Below are 12,175 nucleotides of genomic sequence, written 5' to 3' on the forward strand. Positions count from 1 at the left end.
CTAAACATGGAGGTCTGTAATCTAGAACATTAGCAGAAGGCATTCATTTTGTATTGATTTAACATTATATACCATGAGGAGAGAATTAACAGTAACAGCAGTCATGGTAGAAGAATGAACAGTTACATTTCACTAGCCTGTCAAAGCTATCCACGCTAGAGAATTGCATGGATTCAGAGGCAAGACATACAAACAGGTACTATGGTACTACAGCCAATTTTCTAGCATAAGCAGAACTAAGCAGGAATGAAAGGCTGAAACAGAAGAGGGGGACATCTGCAGAAGAGGCTCCCATACCAAATACCCATAATCAAGTCTCCTGACAAAAGTCAAGTTACATTCATCAGAAATTCTATGTAAAGCAGCTGCTACTACTGAATTTTATTCAGCATTTGATATACAAGACACTTTTCTCCCCCCTTCATAAAATGTAAGGGGCAAGGCATAGCCTACAAGGATGAATTTTAGTAACACAGGATCAACAACTTGGAGCCTTATTCAACTAAGGACTAAGGGGAGAACTTCAAGGACCCTTTTAAGCTAGTGTCACCTAAGACATACTAGCTACAGCCATTTTCACCCTGTGTTTCGAGTGCAGGAAAGCACATTTGGAAGCTAACTTTTGACTGATAAGCCAGGCGTCACTCACACTTGCACAGATCTGCTGCTTCCAGCTATTCTGGAAAGCAACGAAAATGGAGTTCCCTCGAAGGCACTATGCCAGAGCTTGCTGCATGAGCCTCAGCAGTTCACTTTTAAAAAGCAGTTCGAGAGCTCTGCATTCAAAAAGTTGATCACAACATATTTAGGATCATAAAACCAGCTTTTTCTGTCAACCATACTTCAAAAGAAATCTCAACCACATCACTGTGTCCTTTTTGCCCCTGTACACTTACACTTCAACATTCACTAAAGAAATTTAAGTGTAAGCATTTTGACTTGGCTTGAAGTAAATTCTTTAAACAAAGTCTGAAGGTGGCTTCCAAAAGACATACTTGAAAAAATATAGGTTTGCCAGAGCAAGTCCATAAATCAGGTTTTCCTCTAACACAAGTATCTCATTAATTGTTAACAACCCTATACTCTTCCTTTAGTTAGAAGTTCAGAATGTCAGATGTGCATTTTCTAGAAAAAGCAAATACCCATATGGTCATTTTTACAGCCAGAAAGGATGACTTAAGATCCACACTCACTAAACCCAAAACTCCACCCAAATAGTTTCACTGCTTTATAGGCAGGAAAGTTAACTTGTGACAGAGAAATCTAGAAACAAATGGTATCTGCAAAGCAAAAACAAGTACCCACCAGGCTCACAGCAGGCTGCACTCAACCCTTAAGGAATCTATAGGGGTGATGCCATCCCTCCTATATAGAATGCCTACCATTCTGGCTGGTAGAAGCAGCCTTCTTGTATTGCAGACATCTTGCTTCACAGTGAGACAAGTTCTGATGTTGATAGCTCAGGGAGTTTATCCTGCTCAAAACAACTTATTTTGCCTCATTAGCCAGTCATATAGTATTACAGCGAAAACTCACAGGAACACCCTTAAATTCTTTCAAGGTATTAGCACAGACAGAATGAACACAGAAGCCTTGTTTGAATAACGCTCCTATGAAATTCTTGACATAGAAAAACTTTAAGCTTTCAAATAAAGCGTTTTCGAGGCAGGCACTGCCTTCTTCCATGTGGTCAGTGCCTAGCTGGATGAAGTTTCAATAAAAGCAGAGTAGGAATACCAAAACACACTATCCTTCACATTTTATTAATTGGCTTCTGGCAATGAAGGATGCAGGGAACAAGTGCATCAGCAGGTACAAGCACATTTATACCAAAGGCCGCAGCACAAATGGTGCGAACACACAGGACAGAACACAGGTCATTAGCAAGAGACAAGAAGCAGGTACCACCAAATTCTCTGTCTTCTCTTCACAAATACAGGCAAGCGTTCTGTCTCCCCACAAGCAGACTGCAGCAACATACCAGCCAAATGGAACCTAATAAAATAGGAGCATGCTGGATTTTGCATTTCAAAAAATTCCTTTTATTCCTCTAAGGAATCATCCAGCTGTAGCAAATAAATTTCATTAGTGAAATCTGACTTGGCAAAGTAAGTTACTTCATTCATTTTATGACTTTGCCATCTGTTTTACCACCCAATTACAAATGTGTAAGTACTCTTTTGTAGTATTATTGCAAGAGTACTACTTTTGTAGGCATATTTTGTTCCAGTAACTTCTCCTCCTGTTTACATTCTATGCAGTGCAAATTGCTCTTCCTAAAATCCTAATCACTTCTCTGTTTTATTCAGAGGAAAAGGAGTTCATATGTGTGATTCGCTGAATGAGACTGGTTTGCAAATACACAAAAAGACTTGTAATTAACATTTTGGATAGGTGATTCAAGGACACAAGTGGTTACAGACCTGATGTTGCATGGTAATACAGCATTCAGGAAGTTGAAACACTGTTTAGTCTGATCCCTCCCCATTTTTAAATGCTGTTTATTCTAAAATTTAGATCTATGATTTGAATTGGTAGAATCAATCTAGTAGACCTAAAAGACCCAACTGGGCAATTAATTGTCTTTTAGTTCAATATATGCTTGCCAATCATATGATACATGGTAGAGTTTCATGGCTATTTCACATATCGTGGGCATAATGCAGTAGCTAGAAATAGATGGCATTCAGTTCATGAACGTACTATGAAATTATTAATATTCAGATCAATTTATCAATTTCCACATTAAGTGCCAGTGCAAGGTGGTTTTGATCTTGCTTTGCTTAAAATACTGATCAGACATTTCTTGCAGCACCACAGAAGACACTTCCAAGATAAATGTTCTCAAATTGTAAAGTTGCAACTTTTAAAAATTGCTTTTTGTTCCTATTTGGATTCCTACAGCTCTTATCGTACACATGATAATTCAGAACATTGCAGAACTGTTAAATGACTTAAGAGAATGTAAGTGTGTAAGTTCTAACAGAACAAGCTATCTAAAAAAATGTTCTTTATACAGCAATGTATGTGAAAATCATGGATCAATTTCTGAACACAGAAGCAAGCATAACATTCAGTTTAGACTATCTGGGTAACCAAGTGAAGCAGCTATCTAAAACTTCTGATAAACAACCTAAAAATTAGTTTTGTAACTACACTCCAAAGGCAAGGAGTTTTGGAAAAGGTATTGTTAAGGAGGGTATACTATTGCACATCACTCGATGGGTCTCAAGCATGGCCAGACATGCAACACAAAAGCTAAAGGCATTCCAGCGGTGGTCGCAGACCAAATCTGGTTTATTTTAAAGGTCAGTCTCCCCAGGGAAGAACTACTATAGAAGTCTGTCTATGGTGAAATCTGGTATCTTTATCAACATTTAATTGATTTAATTCTACACATGTTGCAACACTAAACACTACCAACTGTGAGCTGTATTCCTTTCTGTACACATGAACTTTTAAATTCCAGTGAGAAGTACATGACCTAATACCTTTTCAATGTTGCATGGTGTAATATAGGATTTCCTCTGGCCTACAAAACCTTCACTACTGCTGATCTACGAAAACATTTTATTTCCAGCTGGTCACTTGCATACTTTCAATTCAGCTGCAGTACTTCTAATAGCATCAGTTCTCCACAGAGTCAGAAGCTGATTTTACAGCTTTTTTCCTTGAGGGGTTTATTCCTGTTACCTTAATACACACACGATCTGAGTCCTGCACAAAGTCTGGAAAAGTTGGTGTTGTTAAAACCCACTCCTGTTGTTCACAGATAAGATCTTAGTCTGTTGAGAAACAGAAATTATGTTCCTGAAAATCTCTCCTTCAAACTACTGCAAACTACAGTCCAAGAATAACTATGCCATCCTGGCTGGGTTAATTATGACCATTTCAGTATTTTTTCATACTGTATTTCACTGTTCATATTTTAAAAAAATATCCTAGTATTTGGCTACAAGACTGTTTCTGCTTCAGTTTCTCCTCCCAGAATTATTTTTTCCCCATATCTGTAAAAAAGTCTTACCCCCTAAAATTGTAGTAAAACCTATTAGAAAGATTACAATATAAAATTTTGCTCCTCAAGCAATGGATGGTTTTCTTCAAGTTTTCCAAACTACACTTAAGATCACTAGAACTAATTTGCTTTTGCAATGCTCTTCAAAATACTCCAGCTTGAAGAAACTCACTTAAACACTATGCATGTTATACACATGGTCTCAGTTCTAACTCATACATCTTGCAGAGAAGAATGCTTTTGTTAGATTATTTCATTCCTCTATCTGTTCTGACTGCAAGAGCTATAAAGCTCAACCTTTGCAAGACAGAAAATACAACAGATATAGGTTAACCTTCATTTAATTTTAAGAAAAACAGATGCTCTTCTGCTAGAAAAGCATGTGCCAAACCAAGTTACCTAAAAAGATCAACTTTCCCAACAAGATCCAATGCAAAACTTTAAAAAGACAGGACAGTAAAGAAGGTTCTCAAAATAAAAATCAGGACCTTCTAAGGTTTCTGAATGATTCCAAAACCAAACATTTCATATCTCACTCTTTGGTTCTTAGGCAAAGAGGAGTTGAGAAATTCTAGCATTTTGATGAGCAGCTGCACTATAAAATCTTTCTTTTAAGTGTAATTGTAACTGTAAGCCCATCAGTAAAACTAATAACTACATGCCCGAAGACAGTGATTGACAGGGAGCCAGTTGCATGGGAGTATGCATACAGGCTTTCCTAAAACATATTGTGGACCAGCTACTGGCCTCTTGAAGAACACCACCAATCTACAAATTATAATCTCCCTAGCTCTGAACACAAGAAATACCAGTTGGCAATGCCTGCAATGGGATTCCTTAACAAAGCACAGAGACATTAAAGATGTGCAATATGTATTGGTTAAAAGTGAGTATTTTCCCCTCACAGCAGTAGCAGAAGGGTAAAAAGTTGAGATCATGACTTAAGATCCAAGTTGTTATCAAAACGAGATGTAAGAAAGAGGATCAAGGCATAGCTTGGATTAAGATTTAGAATTTAACTCCTCTAAATCCACAGGGCAGCAACAGCTCCTGCTCAACTGTTGTTACACAATCACACCTGAGACAAGTTCTTCCCGGAAAGAATACTGCACTTGGAAAACCACTTGGTTAACTTCACGCTTTTTAATATTTCTGAAACAAATGCACTGTATTTTTAATTAATTATTCTAAAAACAGCCCTTTACGTTACACTATATACTAAACCAAAATGACTACTGATGCAAACCAAATTAGTAATTCAGACTAGCAGCTTTCTTATTGTTCTTTATCACAGTCTTAATTTTTCATTATTGTTCTTACCACAGTCTTCATTAAACAGGGAAAAACAATCAAGTACTAGCATTTTATGCATCTCAGGTTACAGTGGATATCTTCCCACTGGGGTACTCCAACATGTTGCAGACCACGCTGAATTTCATGATGAAAGTTACACGTAGCCATCCTTTCTTCCTTGCAACACTAAACATTTAATAACATTTTAGGCTGTGAACTTGCTTAACAGAAAGCAGTTTCTGATATTTAGCCTAGTGCATCTGCTCTTTAAATTCTGAATGACAATAGTGGACTTTATAGTGAAGGAGTCCAGAGTGCAATGTTTTCTTTCTAGGCTAAATTTTCCTGTTTTATTATATACCTTACTTCCAGTGCATATGAATGAACTGGAATCTCAAAACCATCATGCCTGATCAGCAGCAGACAAAAAATACACAACCTGGAGCATGAAGGAAAGATGCTTTAACAAATCATACTTATACAGACCAGTGCTAAGTCACTGACTTCACAATGTGAACTGTATCAATGTAGAACAAATTTCATATTCATTTTCAAATCAGTGACAACTTCAAAAATGAAAACTTATAAAAAGGCAGAGAATTCAAGTTGCAGTAAAGTGTATGGAGCCATCAGTCATGACCATACTGGACCACTGCAATGAACTCTTAATTTGGATATTGTTAAATATAAATTTTGACCTTACAGAAGCCAGTTGTTAAGAGTATGCGATTTAAAGTGTTATTTCTTAAAATACAAGAGTTCTGAGGATTGGAATTAAGCTTTATTAGCATGTTACACTACAAAGGTGGAATTAATTTAGGTGGTTAAGTGTGTAAAAACTTTATAACTTAGTGGTGTCATACCAAAATAGCTCTTCCACACCATAACCACTTTAATTCAGTATCTGATTTTGCTTACTTTGATCTCCATGGGTAACAGTGACAGATGATTAAGGATGAGCTTCTATCAGCCTTGCTTTGAGTAGGGCCTTTGGGTCCATCTACTCAAACATCTTCCATGGTGTGACCTCACCAGTCAACGGCGGTTTTTGTGACTGACACAGCATGCCTGCAGAAGTCTGTCACATTAACGTTGTTTTCCTGTCTGTATAGTTTCTTTTATTTTGAGGTCTGAAATAAATCCCACTGGGGAAAGTGCTGCTGGAATTAACTACTTCCATACTAAAAGCCCTTTCAGGAAACAGCACAGCTATACCAACAGGACTACACTGGTACAGCCTTGAAATGACAGATTAGCTTTACTCTGCGCTGTCCAATGGGCTTGACCGGGAGTACTAGCAAAGAGAAGGACTATACCACACATAGCTGGCTTTTAACATTCTTCACAGAAGTTTCATGTCTGGAAGACTTCTATGTTTTCTGCACTGTTCAATGTTGATGGAAACATTTCTCTGTGGGTGTTGCACATAAGCATTCTCAGACTACTGGAGACAAGGATCAGAGTTAAAGATCAAGTCTAAGCACAGAAGGGTATTCAGTTAGCATTTCAGAGAGTAAAATAAAACAGGTACCAAGGCCTGAATGCATGGCTGATCCCTGCTACCTACTAAACACAGGTGTCAAGCTCCTTTGCAAAATCACATTTTCCATAATTTGCAGAAATACTTGTTTGGTCATACAGTGTATTTACATGCCATTTTTTAATGAAACATTGTGGGCCACTGCACCAGACATTCACACACTCTTGCATCAAACGATGCAGTAAGCTTACTGTTATAGAGAGAAATGAACTGTACTGGTAGGAATTCAATGTATGTTGTAATTACTTGAACTAAGGAGCCATATCACAAAATAAGCATCATCAATTCCACTACAGTAACGATTGCAGAGTTACTACGCAACCAACTCTCTTTATATCTCTTGTTTGTGCTACCTTCTTTGCATTCTTGGCTCCTCTCCATATTAGCATTATAAACTGATTACAGCATAGCTTCTTTTGAATTCTCTATGGTAACTGTCTTTTTCATTACACCTCCTATCTTTATGTCTAACCTCTCCTATCCACCTCTTTCCCCTTTTTTCCCCCTCTATGCACAGCCTGGACTCTTCAGTGTTACCACTTTATTGCCCCAAAGGTGCTAAGAATTGTGATAAACACAAAACTAATCCTAAACAAAACACTAGTAGTAAAGACTAAGCCACCCTCTAGGCAAAGGCAATCAATTCTCTCATCGTGTCATTCTAAGGCAGCGTTACTTAGCCTACACTACATTGCTTTCTAACTTGCTCCCACCCCTAAATCCAGTACTGTTTTTTCTGTACGAATTTCAGAATTTTTTTGCTGCTGTGTAGAGCTCCTAAGACTCAGAGCATAAGCCTAACCTGATGGTTGTGGGTTGCACATCTACCAAAGAGATTCAACAAGCAGCTGTGCCCACTGACAAATCCCTGGTTGGTAGGTGCTCACTCTGACTCACAATAGTTAAAACATGACGAGAAGCAAAACAGGATTTAATAATTCCCTGGTCTGTCTGCAAGGCACATTTGCTATAGTTAAAGTGAGTCTAAGTTCTTTATATCTGCAAGGACTATAAATAATTTCAGATTCTGCAGACAGTAAGACTTACCAATAACGTTTTAGAACTACTCTGAGAGCTGATTTTAAGTACTGCAACAGACTAATAACATATAACCATTTCTTCCCTACTTAGTAATCTATAAAATGTAAAACATTTTGCAGAACATTCAGTGGATGTACAGTAATTACACCAACTGTTCTATTTTCTTGGTTCCTCACATCAATTCTTCATAAGGTAGGAAGGAGACGTAGAATAGTTGTCCCATAAGTGCGTGTGTGATGTGGGCAGGCTATAATATGTTCACAAGAATGCTGTCACTAGCCTACCAAACTACCTTCACTTAAAAAAGATTTCAATTTAGATGCAAAGTAATTTCAATAGCTTGGAGCCATTAGAAGTTTACTGGAAGCTGGCTGTAAGCACTCTCAAGGGGGTGGGGAGTTCCCTGCCCAGAACACATGTGATCACCGCCTTATTCCCAGGACCCCTATATCCTATAGCTTTTGCTAGGGTGGCAAAACAAACAAATCTAATCACAAAGTTAAAAGATTTTTCTCATGTAATTATTTCTTCTTCAATTGTGAAACTGCAGGGAAAATAACACTGTTGTCAATTAGCCGAAATGCAGTTGCCTAAACAACTTTTTACGTTATTCTTTGATACCCAAGACTGCCATACATCAGTTTGTAAGACAGCAACATCCTTTGCCTCAGCAATTATTTTCTCCCAAGTCAGATGCAGTTGAAATTTAACAGGAGTAAAAGTTCATCTTGGACAGAACACCCCTGTTTCAAGGTAATCCCTTAGAAAAAGTATATGCAGGGATGTCAGTGCATGATTTAACTGAGGTTAAGAACACAACTGTTCTTATGGAAGTCATTTTGAATACAGAAGACACATGGATCATTGCAAGGTCTCCAACAACAGTTATTTAAGAGTCTTGTGTTCCTCCTTGGTTGCTTTTAGCCAGCACTGCCTTATCCTCACAGCCACATCTCTCCCTGTCCCCCTCCCCCACTTCCCCTCCCCCCCCAAATATTCCTATGGATTATTTATGTAAGAGTACATGCCCACAGGTGACACATTGCAACAAATGCACAGCTAGGAGACATTCTAGCTTTCTCTTTCATTGCTAAAGATCCTCTCCTTAAAGTCTAAAAAAAAAAAAAAATAAAGACAACATTATTTCAACATTGCCAAAGTGCATGCAACTCAAAACATTCACCTTAAAATGGTTATATTTTTTCGCTTCCTCAAATTCAGAAGAACATGACAAAGCGAAGACTGAGATCAAGGAATTTTCAATAGTAAAGGAGTACATTCACTGTTTAGCATCACAGCTTATTTAACCCCACAGTTGACCTCTCATGCAGTGGACTGAAGGCTTTTTTTGATTGTTTTGTGCAACAGTATGTCACATTCTCCCGTTTTTGCAGAAAAGAAAAAAAGGGTAAACATCACTAGCCCTGGCAATGCCTACAACTTCTACCATTCGGAGGCTTCCACAAAAAATGTTTGACAAGCTGTCTCACAAGCATAGACTGAAGGGCTTAAAACTATATCAGAGATTTACATATCACACAGTTGTTCCTCATTCTATTAAGAATGCTCATGATTTCCCAGGATTTAAATGTTGATGCTATTAGATTAATAAGTCGGCTGAAAAGAAGAGGATTTTTAATTAAGAACCCAGTTATAATCACTATTAAGTAGCCTGACAACTAATAGAATCCCAATATCTTCTCCCAGTCCATGCAGCCCCTCTGCCAGGAGCTCCTCTCTTTCCAGTTTAACTTTCATTGGAAAAGACAAAGAACAACTGATAGCTTTTTGTGCACACCTCTCCGTGACCTATCTCCAGACACTGAAATGCCAGCAGAGGTATCTATCGCTTCCACTTGTGGAAGTGTAATGGTTTGCACTGCAGAATGCAAAGTCTCTTTCCAATGAGAGCTGGAAATGCAAGCTTGAAACAAAACTTTAAGGTCATGCTGAGTCTGAAAATAAACATTTTGGCAGTCTTTCTGCCAGGACAGTTCAGTGATGCTACAAAGCAGACACACAGTTCACACATAAAAATCTCTCTCCAGGTGACTCTTGGGATACGTATGGCCCACTTAACATCTTCATTTTTAAAGAGACTCAATTAAGGGGAAGGAGATGAAGCTATTAGCTTCCATTTAAAAGAAACCCAAAAGTAAACACCAAATTATTTACCTAACCAGATACATGAGCATTGAAAGGCTCTTTTATTTAGGCAACTTAATGGGCATACTTTGTACTCCTTCCTTTTGTTGCAGGCAAGCACAAGCTATAGTTACCAGCAACGCCTTTTAACGCGTACCACTACAGAAAAGAACAGCACACGAAAGTGAGCAGCAATTAAACGTTACAGAAACGCTGCTCTTACTCATCCTCCAACTGCAGCGCACAGGCACGGAGGCTCCCGCACCCTGCCGCCGCCGCGGCAGCCGCTGCGTCCAGCCCGGCCCGGGCAGGCTCGGCCGGGGGGTGAGAGCCCCGGCTCCTTCCCCCGCCGGCCCCGAGGCGCGGCCCCTTTGTTCGGGGTAAAGGCGCTGCCGCGCTCCACCCTCCGCAGGTGCGGGCGTTGGCCGCGGTCACCCCGCACCCTGAGGACGCGGCCGCGGCGGGGACGCCGCACCTGCCTCACGCCGCCGCCGCTCCCGCGGCAACAGGAGGCGGCCGGACCCCGCCGCACCCCCTCCCCGGGGGCTCCACTGCCCCGACACCCCCTCCCCGCTCCCCTCAGCGCCCGGGAGGGCAGCGGCAGGCCTGAGGCGGGAGGCCCCCAAGCTGGACGCCCGTAACCTTCAGGGAGCGGCCGGGTGCCGGCCGCCGGGCCCCCGCGGGAGGCTCTGGGCCCCGCCCGCGGACGCGCCCACCTTTCCCCACACCTCGGGGTGGGGCCGCCCGCCACCAACCACCGGCCAGGGGCGGCGGGGGGGGGACAGCGGCAGGCGCGGGGCCCCCCGGGGGCGCCGGGCCACAGGGGGCGCCGGGCCACAGGGAGTCCCCGCCCGCTCCCCCCCGCACCGGAGCACTCCCGCGGTGGCGGGGGGGGAGGGGTCCCTGCGCTCCCCAGCCCCGGTGGCGAGGGGCCAGGCGGCTCCCCCCGCCCCGGTCCGCGGCGCTGGCCCGTTCCCCCGCCCCGCGCTGCCCCCGACTCACCTGCGGCGGCGGGGCGAGCTCCGCTGCCCGCCGGAGGAGCGAGTGGGGAGGGCGGGGCGGGCGAGGGGAGCCCTGGTGCCGCCTGGCACCGCCCCCGCGCGCAGAGCCGGCGGCGCGCGCGCGCGCGCGCGCGGCCCGCGGCGGAGGGCGGGGCCGCGCCAGAGGCCGCCGCAGAGGCAGGAGCGTCACCGGGCGCGGCCCCGCCCCCTTCACCGCGCGGGGCAGGGAGTTAGGCGCCGGGACGCGCACGCGCAGTGCTTGCGTGGCCGCGAGCGGCGGAGGCTGGGCGGGGAGGGGGGGGGCCGAGAGGAGCGGGCGCGCGTGGCGGGGCAGGGGCCAGGCGGCCGGTGCGCGCGGGCGGAACCCGCTTCCGGAAGGAGGCGGAGCAGGCGGGAGGCAGCTGCTTCCGGCGGAGCGCGCGCACGGGGCGCCGCGTCGGGTGGCGGCGCGAGGCCCCGCCCAGGAGGGGCCGCGGGGCGGGGCGGGGCGGGGCCGGGTGGTAGCGGTGGGGGGAGCCGTTGGGCCAGCGGTTGGGTGGCGGCAGCGGCGGGTGCGTGGCTTGCGGGGGAACGCCGCCTTTCCCCCGCGGAGCCAACCTCCGAGACCAGCTCGAGGCCTGTTCCTGGCAGCAGCCGCTCTGCCAGGCGGGGGACGGGCCCCCTGCCTAGGTCAGCCCGGTTTGGGGGCTGTGTCCCACTCATCCCACCGGCACGTTAACTCGGAAGCCTAATGGTGGCGGAGCGCCTGCTTCTCCCCCTTTGTTTCAGCCGAATCTTTTAAGCGAGTCAGTGAGACAAACATCGTAGCTTCATGTCCGCTCCTCCTCCCCCCCCCAGCTAATCCCCGATCTGGTGAATAGATGAGGCATGTTCTGCCATGGTAAGGAGATAAGTTCCTGACATCTGTCGCTAGATTTATAAACACAATTATTTTTAGTGGTGAACGCAGAACATGAGCTTTCCTCAAGGGACAAGTTGAAACTGAGGAAACGTTTAATATACTGAGTTTAAGAAGAAGGGAACATGAAGCACTGTGTTAGAGGGTTTTTTTTTTCAGTCATGGACCACTCCATGCATGAAGGGTTTTATAGATGCCAAACAAACCTGGGAAATATGAGAAGAGAGTTTCCATGTTAATAA

The 12,175-nt window shown here is 43.6% G+C and overlaps 1 protein-coding gene across 2 annotated transcripts in view; it reads right to left on the reverse strand.

Annotated features, from left to right (window-relative positions):
- Positions 1 to 11,411, reverse strand: part of RALA (RAS like proto-oncogene A) — a 30,020-nt gene extending 18,609 nt beyond the window's left edge. Inside the window, exon 1 of one of the 2 annotated variants that reach the window (XM_075142979.1) lies at positions 11,037 to 11,411. The gene's annotated coding sequence lies outside the window, so the exon portion shown is untranslated. Of the gene's footprint in view, positions 1 to 1,905; positions 1,925 to 11,036 lie in introns of those variants that run through there. The other variant, XM_075142980.1, reaches the window with a different exon arrangement.
- Positions 11,412 to 12,175: the final 764 nt, after the last annotated feature.

The sequence above is a fragment of the Calonectris borealis genome, chromosome 2 (assembly GCF_964195595.1).
Source record: "Calonectris borealis chromosome 2, bCalBor7.hap1.2, whole genome shotgun sequence".
Taxonomy (NCBI): Eukaryota; Metazoa; Chordata; class Aves; order Procellariiformes; family Procellariidae; genus Calonectris; species Calonectris borealis.